The sequence below is a fragment of the Orcinus orca genome, chromosome 14, assembly GCF_937001465.1.
Source record: "Orcinus orca chromosome 14, mOrcOrc1.1, whole genome shotgun sequence".
NCBI classification, from domain to species: Eukaryota; Metazoa; Chordata; class Mammalia; order Artiodactyla; family Delphinidae; genus Orcinus; species Orcinus orca.
The window spans coordinates 12,541,841-12,565,282 of NC_064572.1; the positions used below are offsets into that span (position 1 = coordinate 12,541,841).

General features: G+C 47.1%; 2 long non-coding RNA genes across 4 annotated transcripts in view; one reads left to right on the forward strand and one right to left on the reverse strand.

The window, feature by feature from the left end:
• Positions 1-1,212: 1,212 nt before the first annotated feature.
• Positions 1,213-23,442, reverse strand: part of LOC125961122 (uncharacterized) — a 136,964-nt gene continuing 114,734 nt past the window's right edge. The window contains exon 2 of the long non-coding RNA XR_007471451.1: positions 1,213-8,179. This is a non-coding gene — a long non-coding RNA (uncharacterized LOC125961122). The remainder of the gene's footprint in view (positions 8,180-23,442) is intronic.
• On the forward strand, positions 13,860-18,756 carry LOC117201958 (uncharacterized). Of its 3 annotated transcripts, none has more exons than XR_004484107.2 (3): positions 13,860-14,691; positions 15,710-15,843; positions 17,773-18,756. It is a non-coding gene; the product is annotated as an uncharacterized LOC117201958 (long non-coding RNA). The 3 variants fall into 3 exon arrangements; XR_007471447.1 differs by lacking the exon at positions 17,773-18,756 and adding an exon at positions 16,553-17,766; XR_007471448.1 differs by lacking the exon at positions 15,710-15,843.

The window sequence follows — 23,442 nt, forward strand, 5'->3', positions numbered from 1 at the left end:
TGGCGCAGTGGTTGAGAGTCCGCCTGCCGATGCTGCAGACGCAGGTTCGTGCCCCGGTCCGGGAAGATCCCACGTGCCGCGGAGCGGCTGGGCCCGTGAGCCATGGCCGCTGAGCCTGCGCGTCCGGAGCCTGTGCTCCACAACGGGAGAGGCCGCAACAGTGAGAGGTCCGCGTACCGCAAAAAAAAAAAAAAAAAAAAAGCCAATGCTACCACGTCCTCACTCTTGCTTTAAGACCCAAGGAACCCATTGTCTGTAGGATAAGGCCACACTCCTTTGCAGGGCAGACCAGCCCCTTCATAGTCTGACCACACCTACTTTATGGCCTCTTCAGTCTTGTACCCTTGGCCCCAGGCTGATGTCCTTACAGCCCCTTCCTGTAAACCACATGCAACACCCTGTACAACTCTCTGAATCCTCCATGCCTTTCTGGCATAGTACCTTATTTTGTAGCTAGTCTTTGTCTTCTAACTTTTCTTTGAAACTCACCTCAAATGCATCACCTCCTCCAGGAAGCCTCCCTTGCTTGATGCTCAGGTTCCTGGCCCTGAGCTCCAATAGCACATCGTTGGGCCTATTATGTTCCCATTTGTTTTTTGTTTGTTTGTTTTTCCTTTTTTGGCCTCGTTGTGCGGCATGCAGGATCTTAGTTCCCTTACCAGAGATCGAACCCATGCCCCCTGCAGTGGAAACACAGAGTCTTAACCACTGGACCACAAGGGAAGTCCCTGTCTCCATTTGTTTAAATATCTACCTCTACAAGGCAGAGCTGGGAACCCAGGGCTGATTCTCATTCTGTTCTGCCCAGGGCCTGATGTGGATCACGGTTCACAGAAAACTGCTTAATAAATGTCTGGTGAATGAATGAATAAGTGGAGGAGTATGAAAGAGGGGTAAAGAAATGAAGGCAGATTTTCAGGTTATTGGGGTTAAATGAGTAGAAGGCACCATGGACACATGTGGTGCCACAAAAGGCTCGGGTCTGCCGTGCTGGGGCCGCCCCCTCTGTTACTGACACCTCCATTCTCTAAGGCTGGGATTAGGGGTCCAGGAGGGGTATCTCCGGCCCCAAGCTAACCTCAGTGATCACAACAGTGGAGGTCTAACATACTTTAAGAAGATATTTTGATGCTAAAAGCCCAAACATAACACAGTAAATCAGAAAGAAAAAATAAATTTAGCCATAATCCCATGATCTCAATACAATCACTCTTTTAAATTTTTTTAAATTTATTTTTACTTATTTACTTTTGGCTGCGTTGGATCTTTGTTGCAGTGGGCGGGCTTCTCACTGCGGTGGCTTCTCTTGTTGTGGAGCACGGGCTCTAGGCGCGCGGGCTTCAGTAGTTGTGGCGCGTGGGCTCAGTAGTTGTGGCTCGCAGGCTCTAGAGCGCAGGCTCAGTAGTTGTGGTGCACGGGGCTTAGCTGCTCCGTGGCATGTGGGATCTTCCCGGACCAGGGCTCGAACCCGTGTCCCCTGCATTGGCTGGCGGATTCTTAACCACTGCGTCACCAGGGAAGCCCCAGTCAATTACTCTTATTTTTCACTTTCCCTTCCAGTCTTCTCCCTTATGTCTTGTGATGGTTAGTTTTAGGCATCGTCGTGACAGGGCCAAGGGATGAACTGGTGAAACATTACCCTGGGTGAGTCTGTGAGGGTGTTTCGAAGGAGATTAGCATTTAAGTCAGTAGACTGAGTAAAGATCTTTCTCACCCTCGTGGGAGGGCATCATCTAATCCATTGAGGACCAACCTTGATAGAACAAGAAGGCACAGGAAGGGTGAATTCTCTCTCTCTCTCTCTCGCTCTCTCTCTCCTTGCGCTGGGACATCACCTTCTGCCCTTGGACATCAGGCCTTCAGACTCAGGCTGGGGCTTACACCGTTGACCCCCCCTGGTTCTCAGGCCCTCAGATTTGGACTGAACCACACCACCAGCCTTTCCGGGCCTTGCAGATGGCAGACTGTGGGACTTCTCAGCATCCGTAATCCCAGGAGCCAATCCCTCATAATAAATCTCTTCCTCAAATCAACACGTTGTACAACTTAAACGATGTCATATGTCACTTATATCTCAATAAAGCTGGAGGAAAATCTCTTTCCATATATCTATACACATCCTATCAATTCTTTTTCTCTGGAGACCTCTGACTGATACATGTCTATCATTGCAGTTATCGTTTTCTTAAATATAATATTGGGTTGGCCCAAAAAGTTCGTTTGGATTTTTCCATAACATCTTACAGAAAAACCCGAATGAACTTTTGTGGCCAACCCAGTATGTAAGCAGAGTCAAAATTCCTGAGAAGATGTCTTTGATTTGCTTCCCACTGCTCTGCACACGATGGGTGCTTAATAAGTCATTTGAGGCAGACTGGCACGTATCTTGAGTATAAGCTTTTCTCAGAGGCAGTGTCACCCTGGCGTGACTCTTCCAGAAGGAAGCTAGTGAGAACATCTCTCACCACTTCCAGCCTGCTCTTTCCTACCTCAAACCCACTTTTTCCCTTTAAAACTTTTTTTTTTCCCAGCTTGTGGGATCTCAGTTCCCTCACCAGGGATGGAACCCAGGCCCTCTGCAGTGAAAGCGCAGAGTCCTAACCACTGGACCGCCAGGGAATTCCCTCCCTTTGAATCTTATTTTTATTCCTTCAATCAGTCATTTAGTCAACAAACACAAGTGCCGACTGCAGAGCGGGCCCCCGGCTGGGCCCTGCTCTCAGTGCCGGGTGTGGGGGGGGTGGTTCACTGCCTGCAGCCCCACTGCTCCCTCGAGACCCTGGATCAGTGGCTTGTTATTCAGGACTTATCCAGCTCCCAACAAGGAGTCCAGGTGCACCCAGGCCCCTTCTTTTGTGTGAGCTGCAGAAACAATTGTCCAGCTGCCCCGAGAAAACCCACAGTTGAGATTGTGTCAGCAGGCCTCTGTTCTGTTTCTATAAAGGACAGCCTATTAGGTAACAATCCATCCCAAGTGGAAAACATGCCTTCTGTAAGGCCTGAAATGAACTCTTGCCTCATCCCCCTTCAAGCCCACAGTCCTCTCCCTCTGAAACAACGAGGTTGACCAACTACAGAGCGTCTCCAAAATGTCTTTTCTAGCTTTAAAGAAAACAGGGACTCTAGCCTCAGGGAGACAAAAGATGACACTGTGTGAGGGGAGCTCCAGGGAGTGGGGTTGAGCCAGAGGGGCCCTCGTCCTGGGTGGGAAACCACCTTTCCCAAACTTCTGCTGCAGGGAACGTCTGGGAGGGTAGGCTCGGGAAGGCCAAGTTGCCGCTGCACGGGGCTCAGAGGAAGGGATTGCTTGGGTGGAGGTGAAACGCTACACCAACTGAGGAGGAATTCATCTCCAATCCTGAGACCTAAAGAACCATGTTCCCCTGTGATGGGGTGGGGGGCACCTTGGCCTCCCCATAAACTCACAAACCTAGGATGAGGCAGGAAAGAAAGTCACACTTCTCATTCACCAGCACTCTTACAGGGAGGGTGGCTGAGCAGGGTGTCCTCCAGAACTGTGGGCTTTCTGTATGCATGTGGACGGACACACACACACACACACACACACACACACACACACACACTGTTGCGGGCTGAGCTGAGTCCCCCGATACTCATGTGTTGAAGTCCTCACCCCCAGAACCTCAGAATGTGACTGTATTTGGAGACAGGGCCTTTAAAGAGATGATTTAGGTAAAATGAGGTCATTAGGCTGGGCCCTAATCCAGTATGACTGGTGTCATTACACAGACAGACAGAGGGAAACCATGTGGACACAGCAGGAAAACGGCCGTCTACAAGCCAAGGAGAGAGGCCTCAGGAGAAGCCAACCCTGTGACACCTTGATCTCAAACTTCCAGCCTCCAAATCTGTGAGACAACAGATGTTGGCTGTTTAAGCTGCTCAGTCTGTGGTGCTGTGTTATGACAGCCTGAGCAGACTACCACACGGTTCCCACAAATTCACACACACACACACACACACACACACACACACACTCTCATACAAAAATCGCTCACGCAGACCCGCACACTTACCCACCATCTGCACAGACACACTCACGAATCCTCACCTCCCAACCCCACACCATCTACACAACTCCGCTCCCTTCACACACTCACATGCACTGCCTGAGGCCAGAGACTCAGGCTGCGTGGCTCAGGCCCACACGGAGGCCGGTTCCCCTCCTCGAATAGCGGGCTTTGCTCTCCATCAAGCTCACTCCTCTCATCCTGGGCCCTTTGCCTGGACTCTGACTTCCTGCGTACTGACCCTCCCTGGGGCCTGGCAACGTGCTCTCCTGTCCTGACCTTGGCCTGCACCAGGAGCTGGGAGGCCTAGACTCCGATGAGCACGGGCAAGGAGCACACATTCGGAACCTCAGGATTCTCATCTCCAAAATCAGCGTTTACGCTAGCACAGCAGTTCTCAAAGCGTGGCCCCCAGACCAGCAACATCAGGACCACTGGGAACTTGCTAGGAACGCACACTCTCAGGACCCACCCGGACCTACTCATCAGAGCCTTCGGGTGGGTGGAGCCCAGAAGTCTGAATTTTAACACGTCCTTTGGGCAGTTCTGGTGCAGGCTAAGGTTTGAGAACCACTGAACTGGGCAATCTCTAAAATTCCTGCTAGGGAATAAACCTCCCAGACTAAGCATTAAGTGTGGTCATTATGATGGGTAGTATTTATGAAACGCCTTCAGTGTGCCCAGCCCTGTGCAAACATTAACTCTACAACAACCCTCTAAAATAGGTGTCATTAAACATATTTTCCAGATGAGTGAAAGGAGGGCCAGAGAGGTTAAGTAACTAACCAAGGGACACACAGCTGGAGGTGAGCCAGAGGAGGAGTTGCACCAGGGCTCCCTCACTGTGTGGTCCCCACTACTCCACCTGGGCTACCACAGTGACAAGTACCTGGCCTGCTGTCAGTTCTCAGTACAGGTCACTCACTTTCTGGGGGTCCTATGACCTATGACCTGCTCTTCCCACCTTAACCAACGTTGCCAGCCTCCCTCACCGCCCTACCTGTTACGGTACCTTGGGGCTCTCCCCCACCTCCCATCCCCTGTCCAACACTGAGCCCTGCCTTCCTTCTCTTTCCACGCTAGTGGCTGGCGGGGCATCACAACCGTTCCACGGTTTGACACCATTGTTGGAACCAGCTTGGCTCGTGAAGGAAAGAGGCCAGGCCTAAGTTCAAGACCTGTGATGGCCTGAGAAAACACAGCCTCTCCCCGCACACCTTCCCCGAACAGAAAAACCTCCTGCAGGCAATGTTGAGACTCCCAAGGCCTTGATGCTCACACAGTGCAAAAGCCTGTGGGAGAAACAAGGTTTCCCTAGTGTTTCCATAGGTGAGGCCTGGGGCACGTGGGCACTGAGCAGAAGCAGGGCCCTCCAAGGGACTGGTGTGAGCAGGGAAGCCCAGCTGCCCCGAGGCCGCCCTGCCTGGTCCCCTAGCACCATTACCCTGGTCGCCTGAGCAGTGCATGGCCGGGCTGCGCCCCACGAGGAGGACAGACGTCTTGTCTGTCTGCACTGCTCTATGCTTAGTTTTTACATATAGGAAGTGCCGAGTCAGTATTTGTTGACTGAATGAATGGATTCTTGTTCTATCTACCAGAGTTTACATCAGCACAGCTTTGTATACACGTGTGTACACGCACACACATGTCCTCACGCTCTGGGGCTGGTGGAGACGCCAAGGGGAGCAGAGAGTCAGGAAGCAGGACAGGGCAGCCGGGCAGGGGAGGCTGGTGTGGAGCAGGAGGAAAGCACAGAGGGACAGAGCGGGTGGGAACGGACTGCTGCACAGCTGAGGCCAGTAAAAGCAAAACCCAGAGGCTTCCCTGGGGGAGCCGCGGTTAAGACTCTGCGCTCCCAACGCAGGGGGCCTGGGCATGATCGCTTGTCAGGGGACGAGATCCCACATGCATGCTGCAACTAAGAGTTCACATGCCACAACTAAGGAGTCTTCAAGCCACAACTAAGGAGCCCACCTGCTGCAACTAAGACCCGGCTCAACCAAATAAATAAATATTAAAACAAAGCAAGGGGGAGACCTTCAAGATGGCAGAAGAATAAGACGCGGAAATCACCTTCCTCCCCACAGATACATCAGAAATACATCTACACGTGGAACAACTCCTACAGAACACCTACTGAACGCTGGCAGAAGACCTCAGACCTCCCAAAAGGCAAGAAACTCCCCACGTACCCGGGTAGGGCAAAAGAAAGAAGAATAAACAGAGACAAAAGAATAGGGACGGGACCTGCACCAGTGGGAAGGAGCCGTGAAGGAGGAAAGGTTTCCATACCCTAGGAAGCCCCTTCGCGGGCGGAGACTGCAGGTGGCAGAGGCGGAAAGCTTCGGAGCCGCGGAGGAGAGCGCAGCCACAGGGGTGCGGAGGGCAAAGCTGAGAGATTCCCGCACAGAGGATCCGTGCCGACCGGCACTCACCAGCCCGAGAGGCTTGTCTGCTCACCCGCCGGGGCGGGCGGGGCTGGGAGCTGAGGCTCTGCCTTCGGAGGTCAGATCCCAGGGAGAGGACCGGGGTTGGCAGCGTGTACACAGCCTGAAGGGGGCTAGCGCACCCCAGCTAGCTGGGAGGGAGTCCGGGAAAGTCTGGACCTGCCGAAGAGGCAACAGACCATTGTTTCGGGATGCGCGAGGAGAGGGGATTCAGAGCACCACCTAAATGAGCTCTAGAGACGGGTGCGAGCTGCGGCTATCAGCGCAGACACAAGAGATGAACATGAAACACTAACGCTGCTGCTACAGCCACCAAGAAGCCTGTGTGCGAGCACAGGTCACTGTCCACACCTCCCCTCCCCGGAGCCTGTGCAGCCCGCCTCTGCCAGGGTCCCGGGATCCAGGGACAACTTCCCTGGGAGAACGCACGGCGTGCCTCAGGCTGGTGCAACGTCTCACTGGCCTCTGCCACCGCAGGCTTGCCCCGCATCCGCACCCCTCCCTCCCCCAGGCCTAAGTGAGCCAGAGCCCCCGAATCAGCTGCTCCTTTAACCCCGTCCTGTCTGAGTGAAGAACAGACGCCCGCAGGTGACCTACACACAGAGGTGGGTCCAAATCCAAAGCTGAACCCCAGGAGCTGTGCGAACAAAGAAGAGAAAGGGAAATCTCTCCCAGCAGCCTCAGGAGCAGCAGATTAAATCACCACAATCAACTTGATGTACCCTGCATCTCTGGAACACCTGAATACACAATGAATCAGCCCAAAACTGAGGCGGTGGACTTTGGGAGCAACTGTAGACTTGAGGTTTGCTTTCTGCATCTAATTTGTTTCTGGTTTTATGTTTATCTTAGTTTACTATTTAGATCTTATTATCAGTGGTAGATTTGTTTACTGAATTGCTCACTCTCTTCCTTTTTTTTAATATATAAATTTTTTTTTTTCCTTTCTCTCTTTTTGTGAGTTTGTATATGTATGCTTATTTGTGTGATTTTGTCTGTATAGCGTTGCTTTTACCATTTTTCCTAGGGTTCTGTCTGCCCTTTTTTTTTTAAATATAGTTTTTAGCTCTTGTTATCATTGGTGGATTAATTTTTGGTTTTGTTGCTCCCTTTTTTCTTTCTCTTTTTTAAAATTACTTTTTAATATTTTTATTTTAAATAATTTTTAAATTTTTTTATAACTTTATTTCTTTTTATTATTTTTTCTTTCTTCTTTCTTTCTTTCTTTTTTTCTCCCTTTTCTTCTCAGCCGTGTGGCTGGCAGGGTCTTGGTGCTCCAGCCGGGTGTCAGTGCTGTGCCTCTGAGGTGGGAGAGCCAACTTCAGGACACTGGTTCACCAGAGACCTCCCAGCTCCACGTAATATCAAATGGCAAAAGCTCTCCCAGAGATCTCCATCTCAACGCTAAGACCCAGCTCCACTCAACGACCAGCAAGCTACAGTGCTGGACACCCTATGCCAAACAACTAGCAAGACAGGAACACAACCCCACCCATTAGCAGAGAGGCTGCCTAAAATCATAATAAGGTCAGAGACACCCCAAAACACAACACCGGATGCGGTCCTGCCCCCCGGAAGACAAGATCCAGCCTCATCCACCAGAACACAGGCACTAGTCCCCTCCACCAGGAAGCCTACACAACCCACTGAACCAGTCTTAGCCACTTGGGACAGACACCAAAAACAATGGGAACTACGAATCTGCAGCCTGTGAAAAGGAGACCCCAAACACAGTAAGATAAGCAAAATGAGAAGACAGAGAAACACACAGCAGATGAAGAAACAGGTAAAAACCCACCAGACCAAACAAATGAAGAGGAAATAGGCAGTCTACCTGAAAAAAAATTCAGAATAATGATAGTAAAAATGATCCAAAATCTTGGAAATAAAATGGAGAAAATACAAGAAACGTTTAACAAGGACCTAGAAGAACTAAAGATCAAACAAACAATGATGAACAGCACAATATATGAAACAGAATTTTCTAGAAGGGATCAATAGCAGAATAACTGAGGCAGAAGACTGGATAAGTGACCTGGAAGATAAAATAGTGGAAATAACTACTGCAGAGAAGAATAAAGGAAAATGAAAGAAAAGAATGGAGGACAGTCTCAGAGACCTCTGGGACAATATTAAACACACCAACATTAGAATTATAGGATTCCCAGAAGAAGAAGAGAAAAAGAAAGGGACTGAGAAAATATTTGAAGAGATTAAAGTTGAAAACTTCCTTAATATGGGAAAGGAAAGAGTCAGTCAAGTCCAGGAAGTGCAGAGAGTCCCATACAGGATAAATCCAAGGAGAAACACGCCAAGACACATATTAATCAAACTATTAAAAATTAAATACAAAGAAAAAATTAAAAGCAGCAAGGGAAAAACAACATACAAGGGAATCCCCATAAGATGAACAGCTGATCTTTCAGCAGAAACTCTGCAAGCCAGAAGAGAGTGGCAGGACATATTTAAAGTGATGAAAAGGAAAAACCTACAACCAAGATTACTCTACCCAGCAAGGATCTCATTCAGATTCGACAGAGAACTTAAAACCTTTACAGACAAGCAAAAGCTAAGAGAATTCAGCACCACCAAGCCAGCTTTACAACAAATGCTAAAGGAACTTCTCTAGGCAGGACAAGAGAAGGAAAAGACCTACAATAACAAATCCCAAACAATTAAGAAAACGGTAATAGGAACATACATATTGATAATTATCTTAAATGTAAATGGATTAAATGCTCCCACCAAAAGACACCAACTCGCTGAATGGATACAAAAACAAGATCTGTATATATACTCCACAAGAGACCCACTTCAGACCTAGGGACACATACAGACTGAAAGTGAGGGGATGGAAAAAGATATTCCATGCAAATGGAAATCAAAAGAAAGCTGGAGTAGCAATTCTCATATCAGACAAAATAGACTTTAAAATAAAGACTATTACAAGAGACAAAGAAGGACACTACATAATGATCAAGGGATCAATCCAAGAAGGAGATATAACAATTGTAAATATTTATGCACACAACATAGGAGCACTTCAATACATAAGGCAAATGCTAACCGCCATAAAAGGGGAAATCGACAGTAACACAATCATAGACGGGGACTTTAACACACCACTTTCACCAATGGACAGATCATCCAAAATGAAAATAAATAAGGAAACACAAGCTTTAAATGATACATTAAACAAGATGGACTTAATTGATATTTATAGGACATTCCATCCAAAAACAACAGAATGCACTTTCTTCTCAAGTGCTCATGGAACACTCTCCAGGATAGATCATATCTTGGGTCACAAATCAAGCCTTGGTAAATTTCAGAAAATTGAAATCATATCAAGTATCTTTTCCGACCACAAGGCTATGATACTAGATATCAATTACATGGAAAAATCTGTAAAACATACAAACGCATGGAGGCTAAACAATATACTACTTAATAACCAAGAGATTACTGAGGAAATCAAAGAGGAAATCAAAAAATACATAGAAACAAATGACAATGAAAACACGATGACCCAAAACCTATGGGATGTAGCAAAAGCAGTTCTAATAGGGAAGTTTATAGCAAGACAATCCTACTTCAAGAAACAAGAAACATCTCAAGTAAACAACCTAACCTCACACCTAAAGCAATTAGGGAAAGAAGAAGAAAAAAACCCAAAGTTAGTCAAAGGAAAGAAATCATAAAAATCAGATCGGAAAATAAATGAAAAACAAATGAAGGAAATTATAGCAAATATCAGTAAGACTAAAATCTGGTTCTTTGAGAAGATAAACAAAATTCATAAACCATTAGCCAGACTCATCAAGAAAAAAAGGGAGAAGACTCAAAACCAATAGAATTAGAAATGAAAAAGGAGAAGTAACAACTGACAGTGCAGAAGTAAAAAGGATCATGAGAGATTACTACAAGCAACTCTATGCCAATAAAATGGACAATCTGGAAGAAATGGACAAATTCTTAGAAAATCACAACCTTCTGAGACTGAACCAGGAAGAAATAGAAGATATAAACAGACCAGTCACAAGTACTGAAATTCAGACTGTGATTAAAAATCTTCCAACAAACAAAAGCCTAGGACCAGATGGCTTCACAGGAGAATTCTATCAAACATTTAGAGAAGAGCTAACACCTATCCTTCTCAAACTCTTCCAAATATAGCAGAGGGAGGAACACTCCCAAACTCATTCTATGAGGCCACCATCACCCTGATACCAAAACCAGACAAAGATGTCACAAAGAAAGAAAACTGCAGGCCAATATCACTGATGAACATAGATGCAAAAATCCTCACTAGCAAACAGAATCCAACAGCACATTAAAAGGATCATACACCATGTTCAAGTGGGGTTTATCCCAGGAATGCAAGGATTCTTCAGTATATGCAAAACAATCAGTGTGATACACCATGTTAAGAAATTGAAGGACAGGGCTTCCCTGGTGGCACAGTGGTTGAGAGTCCACCTGCCGATATAGGGGATACGGGTTCGTGCCCCGGTCTGGGAAGATACCACATGCCACAGAGCGTCTGGGCCCGTGAGCTATGGCCGCTGAGCCTGCGCGTCCAGAGCCTGTGCTCTGCAACGGGAGAGGCCACAACAGTGAGAGGCCCACGTACCGCAAAAAAAAAAAAAAGAAGAAATTGAAGGAGAAAACCATATGATCATCTCAATAGACGCAGAAAAAGCTTTTGACAAAATTCAACACCCATTTATGATAAAAACCCTCCAGAAAGTAGGCATAGAAGGAACTTACCTCAACATAATAAAGGCCCTATATGACAAACTCACAGCCAACATCGTTCTCAGTGGTGAAAATTTAAAAGCATTTCCTCTAAGGTCAGGAACAAGACAAGGTTGTCCACTCTCACCACTATTATTCAACATAGTTTTGGAATTTTTAGCCACAGCAATTAGAGAAGAAAAAGAAATAAACGGAATCCAAGTCGGAAAAGAAGAAGTAAAGCTGTCACTGTTTACAGATGACATGACACTATACATAGAGAATCGTAAAGATGCCACCAGAAAACTCCTAGAGCTAATCAATGAATTTGGTAAAGTAGCAGGATACAAAATTAATGCACAGTAATCTCTTGCATTCCTATACATTAATGATGAAAAAATCTGAAAGAGAAATTAAGGAAACACTCCCATTTACCACTGCAACAAAAAGAATAAAACACCTAGGAATAAACCTACCTAAGGAGACAAAAGACCTGTATGCAGAAAACTATAAGACACTGATGAAAGAAATTAAACATGATACAAATAGATGGAGAGATATACCACATTCTTGGATTGGAAGAATCAACACTGTGAAAATGACTTTACTACCCAAAGCAATCTACAGATTCAATGCAGTCCCAATCAAACTACCAATGGCATTTTTCACAGAACTAGAACAAAAAATTTCACAATTTGTATGGAAACACAAAAGACCCTGAATAGCCAAAGCAATCTTGAGAAAGAAAAATGGAGCTGGAGGAATCAGACTCCTGGACTTCAGACTATACTACAAAGCTACAGTAGTCAAGACAGTATGGTACTGGCACAAAAACAGAAATATAGGTCAATGGAACAGAATAGAAAGCCCAGAGATAAACCCACACACATATGGTCACATTATTTTTGATAAAGGAGGCAAGAATATACAATGGAGAAAAGACAGCCTCTTCAATAAGTGGTGCTGGGAAAACTGGACAGCTACATGTAAAAGAAAGAAATTAGAACACTCCCTAACACTATACACAAAAATAAACTCAAAATGGATTAAAAACCTAAATGTAAGGCCAGACGCTATAAAACTCTTAGAGGAAAACATAGGCAGAACACTCTACGACATAAATCACAGCAAGATCCTTTTTGACCCACCTCCTAGAGAAATGGAAATTAAAACAAAAATAAACAAATGGGACCTAAGGAAACTTCAAAGCTTTTGCACAGCAAAGGAAACCATAAACAAGACCAAAAGACAACCCTCAGAATGGGAGAAAATATTTGCAAATGAAGCAACTGACAAAGGATTAATCTCCAAAATTTACAAGCAGCTCATGCAGCTCAATATCATAAAAACAAACTACCCAAACCAAAAATGGGCAGAAGCCCTAAACAGACATATCTCCAAAGAAGATATACAGATTGCCAACAAACACATGAAAGGATGCTCAACATCACTAAGCATTAGAGAAATGCAAATCAAAACTACAATGAGGTATCACCTCACACCAGTCAGAATAGCTATCATCAAAAAATCTACAAACAATAAATGCTGGAGAGGGTGTGGAGAAAAGGGAACCCTCTTGCACTGTTGGTGGGAATGTAAATTGATACAGCCACTATGGAGAACAGTATGGAGGTTCCTTAAAAAACTAAAAATAGAACGACCATACGACCCAGCAATCCCACTACTGGGCATACACCCTCAGAAAACCATAATTCAAAAAGAGTCATGTATGACAATGTTCATTGCAGCACTATTTACAATAGCCAGGACATGGAAGCAACCTAAGTGTCCATCAATAGATGAATGGATAAAGAAGATGTGGCACATATATACAATGGAATATTACTTAGCCATAAAAGGAAACGAAATTGGGCTATTTGTAGTGAGGTGGATGGACCTAGCATCTGTCATACAAAGCGAAGTAAGTCAGAAAGAGAAAAACAAATACCGTATGCTAACACATATATATGGAATCTAAAAAAAAAAAAAAAAAAGTCATGAAAAACCTAGGGGCAGGATGGGAATAAAGACTCAGACCTACTAGAGAATGGACTTGAGGACACGGGGAGGGGGAAGGGTAAGCTGGGACAAAGTGAGAGAGTGGCATGGACTTATATATACTACCAAATGTAAAATAGATAGCTAGTGGGAAGCAGCCGCATAGCACAGGGAGATCAGCTCGGTGCTCTGTGACCACCTAGAGGGGTGGGATAGGGCGGGTGGGAGGGAGGGAGACGCAAGAGGGAAGGGATATGGGAACATACGTATATGTATAGGTGATTCACTTTGTTATAAAGCAGAAACTAACACACCATTGTAAAGCAATTATACTCCAATAAAGATGTTAGAAAAAAACAAAAAACAAAAAAAAGTGAGCCGAGGCTAAAGGAAAAGAATCACAAATTGGAAATTGGGCCTGAGAGCTGATCATGCTTGAGGTCTGCTTACGAAAATGATCATTTGTGTTGAGTACAGAAGGGTCACTGATGAGACCAGAGATGGTCCCACGCCTGTGAACTTTGCTGACACTCTGGACTCAGACCCGGCCGTCGGGTTGCCTTGTGGGCAGGGCTAATCTGGCAGGATCTAGAGGTGCACCGAGGGGGGTTTTGTGGACTGGACTTTCACCCTAAGTGACGCTAGGTTTGGTCTCACTTACTGTTTGTGGACGAAGCTTTTCATTCAGGGAAACATTCTGCATAATCTTACAGCCGGGGTGTCTCGCACAAGATGTCCTTGCAACGTGACCAGGCTGGGGGCCCCACGCCTTCTAAGTCCAGGTTAAGACCAAGTCCTGCTACCCGCAACTCCTTCTCTTCCCCTGCGCTTGGCACCTCCGTCTGGATGGGTCATCTGGTGAACCCAGGTAATTGCAGGAACCGAGGCCCAGCCCTCAGCTGAATGGGCCTGCCTCGTCTGTTTACCTGCAGCCACTGTAGTCTTCTTGGACGGTCTGGAACTTGGAATAGGTGGGCCACTGCTGCCTTCTAGGACCTGGAAAGGGCTACAGAGAGCACCTCCCAGACAGACGGGCACTGCACACGAAGCCAAGCAGCTCCTTTGCAGCATTAACCTCGTGTGTGACAAGTGGACACACCGCAAGCTGTCACGCCACCATGGGCAGGTCCCTCAGGGCCTGTCAGGAGGAGACTGAGGCTCGGAAAGATGGAGCGACATGGCCACCAAGAGGGCAAGCCAGGGCTCCAGCTTGTGTCTTGTGGCTCCAGGTCTGTGTGCCTTTTACCCCGCCAGAAAGCCCCGGTTATAAGTGACGAGCACGGTTCCTGGACAAACTGCTTCACTGGAATTCAGTCCTGGAGAAGAAAAATGGCCCCTGCGATGGGTTTACTGGGTCCTGGAATCTGCGTGGCCTGTGTGATCCAGCCTCGTGAGCAACCCTCCCGCTCGTGTTGTGTTCCTGGATTAGGGGTGATTGATGCCAGCTGAGGTTCCCACCGAGGCTCCGTGCACAGCGAGTAAGATCACAGGTGTTGGGTTCCTCCCACTCAGCACAGCCAGGCAGATACCTTCTTATATCCTTGTGAAGCAAACAACACATTTTATTGTGACAGTACCTTTACTGTGAAGGGGTGAAGGGGGTCAAAAGGTAGAAACTGCCAGTTATAAGATAAATAAGTCCTGGGACTGTAACATACGGCACAGTGACTAGTTAATAATACTGTATTGTGTATTTGAAAGTTGCCAAGTAGACCTTAAAAGTCCTCTTCACAAGAGGAAACAAAATTTGTAACAAGGTGTGGCGACAGATGTTAACTAGACTTACTGTGGTGAGCGTTTCGCAATATATGCAAACACTGAATCATCATGTTGCACAGCTGAAACCAATACAATGTTATATGTCAATTATATCTCAATAAAAATTTTTTAAAATAGCTCTGAAGTTTTGTCAGTAATAATATACAAGCACTGGGTGGATCTTTGAGCAGTAAATGAAGAAAATAATACGGCAAAGGGAGTCTAATCACTAATAAAACCCCTGCTAAAATTCCTAAATCCCTTACATTTTCTAAGGACTTGTTATAATGAGCTGGTGATACATTGCCCCAGGGCAAGAGGTCAGTTTCATCTCTGCTGAAACTCTGGATGAGAAAGTAAATTCTTTAAAAACTAAATGAGCGACCAACAGCCTCTAGCTTTTCAAAAGAGGAATTATTCCTCAGTTTAACACTGGAGTTTATCAGCAGCAGGTAAAGCTCAGGAAATCAAAATATTAAAGGACTAAGCTCAGAGCTGGGATGATCGCAAAACCCAGGTGAAAACTGCTAAAATACGGACTTAAACAGGAGGGCAGCTTCTGGCCTTTGAAGGGGGCAAGTCAATGATCTGACCTTCCCTGCAGAGCCACAGGGCTGCTGGTGAGCGAGGCCCAAGGTGGCCCCTTCCTCCCCAAGTCCTCAGACACCCCAGAGTCCTCCCTGAGACAGTTTGTTTTGTTCAAGCCTATTTTGTTTCATTTTCCACTTTCCCTTTCAGGTCAGGATCAAGGGAACCCAATATGAAAACTGTTACAAAGCCTTTCAGTGAATTCCAGAGCAGAACTCACACCATACAAAATACCAATTTCCCTTAAGATAAGGGCAGCTGTCTCAAATCCTTTTTGGAATAAGGTGAGGTATAAAGTATTTATATTCCCTAAATAGAATTATTTGTCCTAAAATAACATAAGTCGACCTACCTCTGGGCAGAAAGCCTCAGGTGCAGACAGGCAGGCCCACCTGTTTACACGTAGGGCCACGGCCCCTCGGGTGAACAACACGCTGTTCCCTCACTAGGTCCAGTCACCAGAAGAAAGTTCTCAACTCCCAAGGTCTCCCCAGGCTTGCTTTTAGGTCTCCCGTTGCATTGACTCTCTAGCTCTGTTGGGTGAAGATTGGATGTGGTCCAGGAGGCTGCCGGCAACACGGTGGATCAACGGCACAAGTCGGATGCTGCCTAGACCTGTGGCCCATGTGTTTTCCATTCAGTGACACCCACGCTACCGGCACAGCGGCCAATAGCGCTCACGGCAGGGGTACAGCCGCCACCCTGCATCCGCAAACCGGCCCTTGGCAGGACTGGGCAGGCCGTTCCCTCCGGGTTTGCATAGTCAGCACCCACTGCAGAGGCAGGGACAGGGGTCTTCTTAGAGACCTGCTCCCGGCCCTACAAAGGCAAAGTGGCCTCTCTTACGATGCCCTTGGGTGGCAGGTGTGGGTCCAGAGAGTGACACTTGCACCTATTTCACTCACGTAAAGAATTAACTCCGTGCATTCAAATGCTCCAACGAGTCCCACCCACGTACAACTCAGTTAACTACTTCCAACAACTCACTTACAGTGGTCACACCGATTACTGGACTCCCCAGCGCTGCCACCGGGACAAGCTTCAGAGAGCTGTCAGGGACACGGCCACGCCAGCAGATCGTCCAGCCGCCTGTCACGGCCTCGGTGCCCAGAGCTGCCATATTTCGTTCCCGACCCCAGCCATTCTGATCAGAGCAGGGGTGGGGGACAGCTGGCCCAAGGGAATAAGACAGAAATGATGGGGAAAGCAACCGAGTGGGAGCCACAGCAGCAGCTGTAGGAGAGGAGAAGGGAGAGCCTGGGGGCGACAGACAGAGCAAGCTCGGCGGAGAGCCAAGGGCTTTCTGAGCCCATCCGCTCTGGGCACTGCTGACCCAGCTTCCCTTGAGCACCTGCGCTGGTAGCCATTGTCCTGAGGAGACTGAAGCATCTCTGTGTCCTCTGCATCTCCCAGGACACTGGGGACCTGGAAATTCATTACTATAAGAACCTCCTCCGTAGCTGTTGGATGCTCTGGTGTTAAGGGCTGAATTGTGTCCCCCTAAAATCGTCTGTTGAAGTCTTAACCCTCAGTACCTCAGAATGGGACCTTATTTGAAGGTATGGTCTTCATAGAGGCCATCAAGTCAAAATGAGGTCATTAGGGCGGATCCTAATCCAGTCTGACTGGTGTCCTTATAAAAAGGGGGAACGTGGACACACACACAGAAAGAATGCCATGTGAATGTGGAGACGGCCATCTACAAGCCAGAGAGGGAGGCCTGGAATGGACTCTTCCCCAAAGCCCTCAGGAGGGACCAGCCCTGCCCACACCCCTCCATCTCAGACTTCTAGACTCCAGAACCGCGAGACAATAAATGTCCGTTGTTTAAACTGGCCTTTCTGTGTGCTCTGCTCTGGCAGCCCCAGGACACTGACACAGCTGGTAGGGTCCTCTGCCTGGCCCAGGGGCCCTAAAACCAGCACAGTCCCGCATCTGCAACCACTTCAATTCCAGCCCTTTAATCTCTGGTCCCCAAATGAAACCTTTGCTTTCGTGTTTTATTTTATTTTGTTTTAAACATTTTGGGACGACTGTATCTGCAATTTTAAAAGTTCGTAAAAATAGTTTTCTATTAAAAGGCAGAGGCTCCTGGCCTCTTGCCTTCCCAGATCTGTTCCACTGCCCAGAGTCAAAGGGCTCTAATCGTTCCAGTAATTAGCTGTCGGGGGCCGGCATGTCTGAGCAGAGTACTGACTTGTTCTCTGTTCCAGGAGTTCCCTCACTGAGAGCATCCCTTGGAAAATGCCAGAGAAGGTGAAAGGAGATGTCTTTGTGCGGAAGCAGGACTGCCGTAAATAGCCTGCTGGCTTGCTAATGGGAGTCAGGCACTTCAGAAGGGGACGCTCAGTCCCCAGAGCTCCTGTGGCTCCTGTCACAGAGCAAGGACAGGACCCAGAGCAGACCCTGAGCTGGCCAGACTGGAGATCGTGACCATCTGTCCTACCAGCACCTCTGTGCCCCTCCCCCAGCGCGGTCCCTGGCTCAGAGAAGACCCTTGACTTGTAAATATCTGATGCTAATGGTTGTTGCAGGGAGAAGTTACCTGACGCTTCTATGTGTCTAGTAATTAGTTGGCAGGGGCTGCTCTTGCTCTTTTTTTTTAATATAAATTTATTTATTTTATTTTTGGCTGCGTTGGGTCTTCGTTGCTGTGCGCGGGCTTTCTCCAGTTGCGGCGAGCGGGGGCTACTCTTCGTTGCAGTGCGCGGGCTTCTCATTGCAGTGGCTTCTCTTGTTGCGGAGCACGGGCTCTAGGTGCACGGGCTTCAGTAGTTGTGGCTCGCGGGCTTCAGTAGTTGTGGCTCTCCAGCTCTAGAATGCAGGCTCAGTAGTTGTGGCACACGGGCTTAGTTACTCCGCGGCACGTGGGATCTTCCCGGACCAGGGATCGAACCCGTGTCCCCTGCATTGGCGAGTGGATTCTTAACCACTGCACCACCAGGGAAGCTCTCTTGCTCTTTTTTTTAAACAGACTTTATTTTTTTAGCTATTTTGCATTTACAGGAAAAACTGAGTAGAAAGTGCATAATTCCCATATACCCTTCACACACACATGCACACGCACACACACACACACACACACAGTTTCCCCTGTTATTATCTTGCATTCGTAAGTGTGGTACACTTGTTACAATGGATGAGCCAATATTGACACACTGTTCTTAAATAAAGTCCATAATTTACGTTAACGTTCACTCTTGGTGCTGTACATTCTATGGGTTTCGTCCAGCGTATAAAGACAGGTATTCGCCAACACAATATCATACACAATAGTTTCATAGCTCTAAAACCCCTCTGCACTCTACCTATTTAGTCAGCCTTCCCTCCTTCCCCACCCTGAAACCACTGATCTTTCTACTGCTCCATATTTTTTCCTTTTCCAGAATGTCATATAGTTGGAATCGTATAGTATGTAGCCTGTCAGATGAGCTTCTTTTACTTAGTAACATGTATTTAAGTTTCCTTCATGTCTTTTCCTGGCTCGATAGCGCATATCTTCTTAGCACTAATATTCCATTGTCTGGATATACCAAAGTTATTGATCCATTCACCCACTGAAGGACATCTTCGTTGTTCCCAAGTTTTGTCAGTTATAGATAAAGCTGCTATAAACATTCATGTGCAGGTTTTTGGGTGGACATAAGTTTTCAACTTCTTTGGATAAATACCAAGGAGCATGATTGCTCGATCGTATGGTAAGAGTATATTTAGTTGTGTAAGAAATGACCAAGCTGTCTTCCAAGGTATCTGTTCCATTTTTGCATTCCCACAGCAATTAGTAATAGTTCCTGTTTCCACCTCTTTGCCACCATTTGGCGCTGTCCGTGTTCTGGATTTTGGCCATTCTAACAGATATATAGTGGTGTCTCATCTTTTTTTAAATTAATAATTCCCTAATTATATATACTGCTGAGCATCTTTTCACATGATGTTTGCCACCTGTATATCATCTTTGGTGAGGTATCTGTTTAGATCATTCACTTTCTTACTGTTGAGTTTTAAGAGTTCTCTGTGTATTTCAGATACTGGTCCTTTATCAGATACGTGTTTTGCAAATATCTTCTCCCAGTCTGTGACTTGTCTTCTCATTCTTGTGAGTCTGCTCTCTTTTCAGACGCTCAGGAGGGCCAATGAGGACAGACACCCAGTATCTCCAGGGTGCACTGTGTGTGCCCACACTCGCTGGACAGCAGGCTGATGTATGGGGCCACATCTAGGCAGTGGGAGAGAGTTTGGGCTGGAGGAACATGTATTTTGGGTGGGAGTATGTCAGCTTCCACTGCACTAGCTCCGTCCATCCATCTGCCATCCACCTGATATGGAAGGTGTGCCTGTTTTATACCCTGCTCATTGATTCTAGGCATTAGGAAAGCAAAGATGAGTAAAAACAGAGCCCTCGCCTTCAAAAACTACACAGGCTGGTCTGGAAAGTGGACAAAGAAATAGGTCACTTCAGTGCAGGATGAGAAGTGCCCCATAGAGGGAAAGGTGGGTGCAGTGGAGGTGGAGAAGGCTGTTGGGGGACGGCAATGACAGAGGGAGAAGGAGAATCAGGGTGAAGGTCTCGCCTACTCTGCTGTCTCCAGGGACCCCCAGGGCAGCACGAGGGAGCATCCCCCGCCAGCTGAGCCTTTTGCGGGCGCATCCAGGAGCTTTCCATCCCCAAAGGGCAAACAGCAGGTCTCTCCACCCTGCACTCTCACTGTCACCACCGCAGCTTCCTCTTTGTCACTTTCACGCGGTCCCCAAACAGGAACTGCTTCAAAGCCCTGAGTAGCTGCGAGTGAAGCTGCCCTGGAGATGGGTAAGGGGCTTTCACACCCCAGGGGGGACAACCGACAGCTCAAGCTTTAGGGCAGCAGCTATGGCTACCCTCATGGTCAGTCGAGCAGAGGACCCTGGGGCAGGAGGGACAGGTGCGTTCCCTCAGGTTGGCGCATCTTCCTCCCCCACACCCTCCCCACAAGGCGATCCTCAGGAGGGTGAAATTACCGCAGTTAGTACAGTTGTGACGGGGAACCAAGGAACTTCCCATCTGCAAGGTTCTGCAATCAGCAGTACGGGGGAATCTTTCCCCATCTTTCTCTCAACTAGAAGTTCTTTTAGTTGTAAAGGCAATGCATGCTTCTGGTAAAACATTCAGTGACAGCAGAGCAGTCTATGCTGAAAAGTTAAAACCATTCTCACTAGCCCACCACATCACTCGCCCCAGAGAGGACCATGGTTATCAATTTCTCGTCTCCTTTCAGACCTTCCCTAAGTGCAAAACACACGTCTCTAGTTGCAGGGAAACAGGCACTCAGATACAGAGTGTTCTGTGACCTCCTTATTCACTTATCTCTACATTTTGGACATTTTCCCGTGTTACTACCGATAACCCGATTCACCTTTTGTTTTTATCAATCCCTTGTCTGTTTTTTAAGGCAAGTGCTATGCCAATGAAAGGCCGTAAAGTAGAACTGGCTGGGGGCTGTCAGCCACCGTAGTAGCAAGAAGAGCCCACAGAGTGAAGTGGAAAGAGCATTAGACAGATCCAGCCGGAAATTCCAGCAGGCGTGCTGTGTCACCTTTGTAGATTTCTTTACCTCTCTGGGCTCCCATGCCACAGCAATAAAATGCAGATTACGCTTGATTTAGGCTAAGGGTCAGAGTGTAATAGTTGCTCAAGAATTGTAGCTCTTCTCGGGGCTTCCCTGGTGGCACAGTGGTTGAGAATCCACCTGCCAATGCAGGGGACACGGGCTCAAGCCCTGGTCCAGGAAGATCCCACATGCCACGGAGCAACTAAGCCCGCGAGCCACAACTACTGAAGCCCATGTGCCCTAGGGCCCGCGTGCCCTAGAGCCCATGCTCCGCAACAAGCCACGGCAACGAGAAGCCCGCACGCCAAAACGAAGAGAACCCCCGCTCGCCGCAACTAGAGAAAGTCCACGCGCAGCAACGAAGACCCAACACAGCCATAAATAAATTAATTAATTAATTAAAAAGAATTGTAGCTCTTCTTAAATACATGGAGAGACACCCCATGTTGATAGATTGGAAGCCTCAATGCTGTTAAGAATTAAGCCATTCTCAGGAATTCCCTGGCGGTCCAGTGGTTGGGACTCCACGCTTTCACTGCCAAGGGCTCGGGTTCAGTCCCTGGTCAGGTAACTAGTCCCCTGAAAGCTGCATGGAGGAACCAAAAAAAAAAAAAGAATTAAGCAGTTCTCCCCAAATTGACTACAGATGCAACTCCATCCCCATCAAAATCCCATCAGGGCTTTTTTTTTCCCCCAGAAAATCTGCAGTGGTTCTCACCCTGCAAATTAGAATCACTGAGTTCTGAAAGAGCTGAGGGATGTGGAGGCTCCTAGCTGGGGGCCCTGCGTATTTGCAGCTGGTGTTGGTGGCCTTTCTGGACCCCACATGCCCTTTGATTCCCAGGAACCCTCACACTGGTAGGAATTGAGGTGGCGCATCTCACACATGTATTAGTTTCCTAGGGCTGCTGCAACAAAGTAAATGGGATTTATGGTCTCACAGTCCTGGAGGCCAGAAGTCCACGGTCAGGGTGTCCACAGGGTTGGTTCCTTCTGAGGGTAGAGGAGGAATCTGCTTCTAGCTTCTGGTGTCTCTGGTGTTTTCTTGCAGATGTGTCACCTCAGTAGATACCTCACTTCAGTGCTGGCCTCCCATTCACATGGCATTCTCCCTGTATGTGTGTCTATCTCTGTGTCCAAATTTCTCTTTTTAATAAAGACACCTGCTCATACTGGATTAAGGCCCACCCTAAAAGCAAAGTTGTAGTTATCTGATGCTACCAAGTGTGTCTGATGCTGCGTCCCCAAAGACTCCTGTGCAGTTGGGTCCTTTGAGCCCCTCAGTGACGGCTTCGTGGAGGGTCCGGTGGACACTGCTGCCCTGGTTAATCACACGCGGAAAAGCCCGATGACTTAGACGTAACTTCACTGCTAACAAACTGTTTCCTCCACACAATTCTTGTTGACTGTCAAAAGTGAACACTGCAATCGTCTTCAACTGGGAAAAACTCACTGAGCTGGACCCTTGTGATCTGCACGTTTTTGGTACATATGTGATTCCTCGAGAGAACGTGTACTTAAAAAACAACTTTATAAAGACAGATAAACCATGATTACCACTGCAGACCAAAGGATGGTCATTATTTTAGAATACCAGGGTTAGTGGCAACTTTTTTCTCGTGTCTATTCTTCAAGTGTTCTGTAATATCATGAAATAACTTGTATTAAAAATTGGAATAACTTATCCTAGATGGAAATACCCATTTCCACCTCTGTCCACAGCTTGTCACAGATGTGGCACATATTTGAAAATCAGGGGAAAGGTTTTACTTTAAGATATTATCTAATGATACACAGACACATCTCTTTTATTGTCCTTCATTTTACTGCACTTCAAAGATACTGTCTTGTTGTGTTTTTTACAAATTGAAGGTGTGGGGCAACCCTGCATCAGGCAAGTCTATCGGTGCCATTTTTCCAACAGCATTTGTTCTTTGAGTCTCTGTGTCACATTTTGGTAGTTCTCACAGTATTTCAAATTTTTTCATTATAATAATATTTGTTATGATCTGTGATTAGTGATCTTTGATGCTGCTATAACTCACTGAAGGCTCAGATGATGGGTAGCATTTTTTAGCAGTAAAGGTTTTGGTTTTTTTTTTTAATTTATTTATTTTTGGCTGCATTGGGTCTTCGTTGCTGCGTGCGGGCTTTCTCTAGCTGTGGCAAGCGGGGGCTACTCTTCATTGAGGAACGTGGGCGTCTCATTGCGGTGGCTTCTCTTCCTGCAGTGCATGGGCTCTAGGACCGCAGGCTTCAGTAGTTGTGGCCCATGGGCTTAGATGCTCCGTGGCATGT